The 6,969-nt window shown below is 33.7% G+C and overlaps 1 pseudogene; it reads right to left on the bottom strand.

Moving 5' to 3' along the window:
• Window positions 1–2,429: 2,429 nt before the first annotated feature.
• The window catches only part of LOC106459085, a 36,452-nt pseudogene continuing 31,912 nt past the window's right edge, over window positions 2,430–6,969 (bottom strand).

Raw genomic sequence — 6,969 nt, 5'->3', positions numbered from 1 at the left:
CTAAATTAGGGACGGCTAGCGCAGATAGCCCTCGTGTAGCTTTGCGCGAAATTCAAAAAACAAACAATTCTTTAAGTCGACAGGAAATTTAGAAATCAACAGCATACAAAGAAGTGGTTTGAATCAATCGAATTTGGGTGATAACACTATACTTATAGCTTCGAGTGGCTATTGGAATTTGAGTGGGATGTTGAGCGTAGTCTAGTAATTAAAATGATAGACTGTGAATATGATGGTCCATACTTCGCGTCCCGTTATTGTAAAATCTCGCTCCACACTTTGTGGATACGAGTGAGTTATAAGCGTGGCGGTCAAATCCGATGAGTAATACAAAAGTTGCCATCCTTGTAATCTATTTCCAAAGTAGGGATGGCTGGCGAAAATATCTTTCATGTAGCTTTGCGCGGATTTCCGAAATATATAAACAGTCGGTAAAAAATAATCTAATAGCTTGTTCTTCACACCCAGTCTTCGAAATCCCCCCAAAGCTGAAAAACCAGCCACAGCTGAATTACGTATAGAAAATAACAAAACTTTATGTAAAACAAATCTGTGCACAAGACTACCGATACAGATATGATAAACTGAAACAACATGATAGTAATTAATCATACTACAAAGACAAATTACCAAGAACTATCAAAAATAAAAAACTTGAATATTTATCATAAATTTAAAATATGGAAAGTATATCTTGCTGTGCATACATTTGAAAACCTTTCAGAAATATCACAAAAAAAAACATACAGGAGGATCTTGCATTGATAGAATGATTCGGTGAGTTAATGTACAGTCACACTTGCTCAATTAGTAATGTGTGCTAATTTTCTCATGCTTTATTCACAATTTGGGCTTATATGCTGGAATAATATGATTATTCCGAAACGTTGAATTGTTGTAAAGCACCAAGCTACAGAATGGGCTATCTGTGTTATCCCTACCAAGGGTATCGAAACCAGTTTTTTTCAACGTTATAAGCCCCAGGACTTACCGTTGAACCATCGCCGTGCAAAAATCCTGGTACATATTTTTTATTATACAAATCAGGCATAATCTATTGATTAGATTAATCGAAACGTGAATCTGATGTGATTCAGGGCAAATAGGATTTTAGATTGTATCTACAAACATATTGAATACAAGTCTAAAGAAGTTATAATTTCATTATATACGTCACTGGTCAGGCAACATTTGGAGTATTGTGTTCAGTCTTGGGCTCCTTACCTTAAGAAGGACATTGAATTGTTGGAAAGGATTTAGAGCAGGGTTGCTAGAATGGTGCCTGGGATGGAGGGATTGCCATATGAGGAGAGATTAAACTCTCTCAAATTGTTTTCTCTTGAAAAACAAAGTTAGAGGGGATATGACTGACGTGTTTAAGATTGTAAAGGGAACTGATTGTGTTGATGTGTCATCTTTTTTTTTCAGGTCTAGGGACACAAAGACATATTTTGGCAGAGTAAGAGTCATCTCCAGCTAAAACAGTCTTATTTTTCTAACAGGGTTGTTGGCTTCTGGAATGAGCTTCCTTCAGATGTTGTGGAGGCAGTAAACTTAAGTGAATTTAAGAGAAAGCTTGATATCTATATGAATGATAAAGGCTGGCTTTAAGATTTTTTTTTTAGTTTAGAGGACGGGACAGCCAAGATGAATCAATAGATCCCTCGTTGTCCCTAAACATTATGTTATGTTGTTAAAAACATCTAATTATTTAAACACCTGTAAATTCATCTGTTAAAGCTCTACAAGTTAAACAGTAATACAACCAAGTGGATATTATTTAGTACTCCTGATGTTTTAAAAAAATCTTTGAGGCAATAGTCTTTTTTTTTTACCATTGTAAATTTGTTTTGCTGTTTGTATATTGAAATACAATGTTTGCTTGCTAATTGCACTGTAAACAAGTTTCTTTCATCCACTGGATTCTGTCAAGTTCTAACAAGTTTTAGCATTTGGCATATTCATCAGTTTAAAAAAAACTTCCCATACTCCTTACAAAACTAAAAAAAAAAAAGTTTAACTTTTGTAGTTTTTTTTTAAAAGAGCTATTGCTTTAATAGATTTCAACACAAAACTGAAATAACTTAGGTATAGATAAAGTAAATTATATTTTCTCTCAAAATAATAGGGTGAATGAAATTAAAAAACATAAAATAGTCACTGCAGTACCTTACTATCCCCCCCTCTCTCTCCCAAATCTCTCTGCATCCAGTGTCTGGATTCTAATTCAAATTCCAACCCACATAGAAAACAGTAATGGAATATATAAGTATACTTCAAACATTATCTGTTTAGTACTAAATCATAGTTAATTCAGTTAGTTAATTATTCTGTTTTTAATTTTCACATATTACTTACACTGAAGTGCTTAAAACACAAACAAAATTTGAGATGATTACCATGTGTCTATAAACAACAAATGACATGCCTACAGACAGTAATAATGGTTTTATTAAGTGTTAACTACCATACCTTTGTGAACACACAAGTTTTGAAGTACAGGTACGTGAAGAAATTATGACATTTCACATAACAAATGATTACGAACACATGATAAGATCAATAGTACCCATGCAACACAAAAACTTAGCTTTTATGAAAATGTTTTTTCTTTTTTAATGTATTTGATAAGATTCACTAAAAATAGGAATGATGGAAAAACATTTTTATGTCACTATGTAATGTCTTCTAAAGCATGACATTTAATAAATGGTTTGTAATAGCAAAAAATATATAACACTGTTAGTTCCTTCAACTTTATACATTTTGCTCAATTTTTGTTTTTTTAACTGCTTTAAAAAATAGTTTCTCATTACAAGTTTCATACTATAAAAACCTGATTTTAAAGCCTGAAAATAGACACTGTAAACTTTTGCAGAAGTGTTAAGGTGGTTTTTTTTGGCATTTAACATAGCTTAATAACTACTAAAAAATTATAACCAAACTTATCCTAAACTCAACTTTTATGGTAAACAATATATATATATTAATATTTGAAAACTGTCATAGCTCTTACAGATTATGGATACTTTATTTTTAAGGAGTTTAGTCATAAAAGCAATGTTTTTTTAACTTCTTCGTTAAAGGAAAATAATAATTCCATGAATGTAAGAGTGACCAGAACAAATCCCATGTAGCTTTATACAACATAATACGAGAGAAATATCGATAACACTACATACAACCAGTCAATAAAGTAAAATGAATGATTTCTTTTTTTTTTTTATCGAGATGAGCTTCGCCTGTCACGATGTTCACTCTCAGCATCATCGTTATCCTGTTCGCTACCATTCTGTTTTACTGCTGGGGATTTGCTACCACTGCGACTCCGAGAAATACTTCTACTTCTTGAGCAGCTCCTCTCTCTGCTTTTGTTCAAACCACTTTCCTCCCTTTCTTCATCTCCATTCCTTACCTGTAAGATGTAATACCAGCAAAACATTGCTAAGATATTTATATATGTAAATTTTTTATCTTTTCTTGTCAAGTTCTCTTTCACATAATGTAATTTTAAAATGTTTAAATTAAACCAACACAAAAAAGTATCATAGAAATTAAAAAATAATTTAAGTAAAAAAAAAAATTAAAACTTTCACACATCACCACCAAATATTTAGGAGTACTTCTAAATATTTCTTTTTGTGTCTGTTGCATTTTCATTGGGTGAATACAGGTAAATCTGTCAAGACAACTAGGGTTATGTTAGCTTTTTTTTTTTAATGCGAGTTACCACTTTCAGGAGCCTAAGAGTTTTTAACTGTCATTCTGTACACGTTAACCACTATATTGGGAACTATGAGTAATAATGGGTTGGGCCACCTTTTGCCTGAATAACATATGATACAACATAGCCACAAGATGCTGGCAGCAAATGTAATCAAGATCAGGTGGGCAAGACGAAGACGAGCAGGTCGAGACCAAGATGAAAATAGAGGTCATCCTTTTTTTCATGTGACCAAAAACTGAAAAGGAAAATTATTATTATTGTAGCTCTTGTTTTTATTCATAAACTTTGTTTAGGTTACATGGTTCATCACATAAACAAATTATTAATTTATGTCTTGGTGTGACCTACTTGGTCTTGATTACATCTATGGATGCTGGAAGTTGTCCTGAGGGTTTTTCTCCCATTCAGTTATTAATACTACATGCAATTCACGAAACTATGGCAAACTTCTCCCATAGTATATCCTTGGATTGCAGTGGCCATGGGAGATACCTGAAGCATTGTCATTTTGTAAATAGATGTCTCTGTCAGGGTATACATGAAGCATTACTGGATACACTTGATCAGAAATAATGCTGAAGTAAGCTGTAGCATTCATTGTCTTCTAAAGTTCCAAAGGGGGCCAGGGTATGCCAGGAAAACATGCTCTAAATCATGCATCCAACACCAGAGGCATGGATAACTGGGACCACAAAAGAAGTATGTTATTATTGGGGCTAATTCCCAATCTGTCTACTCCCACCTTTGCAAAAAAAGGCTAAAGAGGATTCATTAGACTACATCACCTTTCATCAATCACTTTAGTCCAATGTCTAAGCTCAGCACACTACTCAAGGCATTTTTTCTTGTTGATTAACATAATCCAGTGGTTTTATGCAATGTTCTCCTATTGCAAGATATGACTGGATGTTTGTTGATTGTCCTGCTCTGAATGTTTGTCAATTGGTCTACTGTTTGATGACAGTTGGACTTTAGCATCCAATCTATTTTCCTTTCTCCTCTTTCTGTTTGTAACCAAAATTCTCCTTGCAACAGACAATTTTTATTCAACTTTTTCCATTGTTGACAAAACCAAATGACCAATGTCTTAGGGCAACCAACCACTAAAACTGTTTACTTACTATAATGCCTCTTTTGAACACGGAAATATCTTTGTTTTCCCCATATTTATTATCATCATCATCAAGTGCCATGCTTTGTAGTGTAGCTGATCATGTCCCTCCACCCTTCCCAGTCTCAGGCACTTGTGATTACATCAGTCACCCTCTCTTTGTGTAGTCAAATTGTTAAATTGTCCAGGATCTTCTCTCGCTGTCTACCTCTACTTTTTTCCCCCACAAATTTCCCGGTTGTTACCAAGTGTTCTATCTCCTTTCTCCACATCACATGACCAAAGAATGCTGCTTGTCTTTTTCGTATTTTTGTTATCAATGTTCTTTTTGTTTCTGCTTGTTGTAGAACTTCTTCATTTGTTTTCCAGTCTTTGTAGGAAACACCAAGCATTCTATGCAGAAACCATATTTCGGTCACATTAAGTGATTTTTTTCCATTTATTTGTTTATTGCTCATGATTCATAACCGTAGATCAAGATCAGTTTGACGTAGCAGCTAAGAACTCTTTTGCGCACTTTCATTGATATACTTTTGTTAGTATTTTTCATTTTCATAAATGTTTTCTTAGCCTGTGCAATTCTGCTCTTGACCTCATTTTGACATCTGCTGTAATCCATGTCCCTAAGTATTTGAACATTTAGATTTGATTGAGAAGGGTCCCATTTAATGATAAAGTGCATTTTAGACTGGTTTCTCTCTTTGATATAACCATGGTTTCTGTTTTCTTGGTGTTTAGGCTGAGTCCCATATTTCCACTTTCTATATTTACAATGTCAAGTAAGACCAAAGATCTTTTTCTATTCCTGCTATTAACACTGTGTCATCAGCATATTTGATATTGTTTACTTGTTGCCTCCAATACTTATGCCTGGCATGTCTTCTATCTCTCTCTCTCATGATCATTTCACTGTATAAGAAGAAAAGATCACGGGATAACACACATCCTTGATGGACTCCTCTTTTTATCTTCTGAAATTGGCCAAGCTCGTTCTCAACTCTGATGTCTTCCGTTTGTTCCCATTATATATTTTTGATTATTCTCATATCTTTACCATCTAAATTGATATTTTCAAGAATTCTCATTATGACTTCATGTCTCAATTTGTTAAATGCCTTTCTATAGTCTATGAAACAAAGATACATATCTTGCTATACTTCAACTGCAGTCTCTATATGGTCCTTAGGATGTGAATTGCATTGGCTGTGCATTTACCTTCAACAAATCCACACTGTTCCTCTGTTATTTCAGGTTTGATTCTGTTTCTGCTCTCATCATAACTATTCTGGTTTCTTTGGTAATGCTATGTATAATGATTTTGATAAGTCTGTTGGGATATGGCTTGTTTCATAGATGTTATTTAAAAGAAACTTGTGACCATGTCAATACTAAACTCATCTAATCCCTCAATCATAATGTTGCCTTGTCCAGGGGCTTTTATAGCTTTAATTTTCTTTATTGCACTTTTTTACTTCTTTCAAAACAGGAAAGCCCTCAAAATTATTCCATGAATAAAAAGTTTTCAATTCTTTCATCATCATAAAGTTCCTTGATGTATTCTGATCACATCTCCAAAATCTTGTCCTTTTCCATGATGATGTCCTTCTCCCATGTACAAGGTCAATTTTCTTGTATATTGCTTTTGTGTCTGGATTGAAAAGTCCTTCTATTTCTTTGCAGCTGTCATTTAACCATTCCTCCTTTGTTCGTATGCATTTTTATGATATCTCTCTATTTATTTGATTGTATTCCTCCCTATTATTCTCTTCTTTTGTCCATCAGATTCAAAATATCATCTGTCATCCATTTTTTCTTACTTCTTCTTTGAACTGGTGGTATTGTGTCTATGGCCAATTGGTTCATAGATTCTTTCAACAATTCCTACTGTTTCTCAACATCTTTTAATCCTTCTAGCAACTTGAATTTCTTCTGTACTGCTACTGCAAAATGTGCCTTGATTGCTGGATTTGATTTCAGAAGTGCCAGGTTGAGCTTCTATTTCTTTGCAGCTGTCATTTAACCATTCCTCCTTTGTTTGTATGCATTTTTATGATATCTCTCTTATTTATTTGATTGTATTCCTCCCTATTATTCCTGCTTTCTCTTCTTTTGCCCATCAGATTCAAAATAT

This window comes from Limulus polyphemus, unplaced genomic scaffold (assembly GCF_000517525.1).
Source record: "Limulus polyphemus unplaced genomic scaffold, Limulus_polyphemus-2.1.2 Scaffold556, whole genome shotgun sequence".
NCBI lineage: Eukaryota > Metazoa > Arthropoda > Merostomata > Xiphosura > Limulidae > Limulus > Limulus polyphemus.
This window is presented reverse-complemented; position numbering and strand designations above follow the sequence as displayed.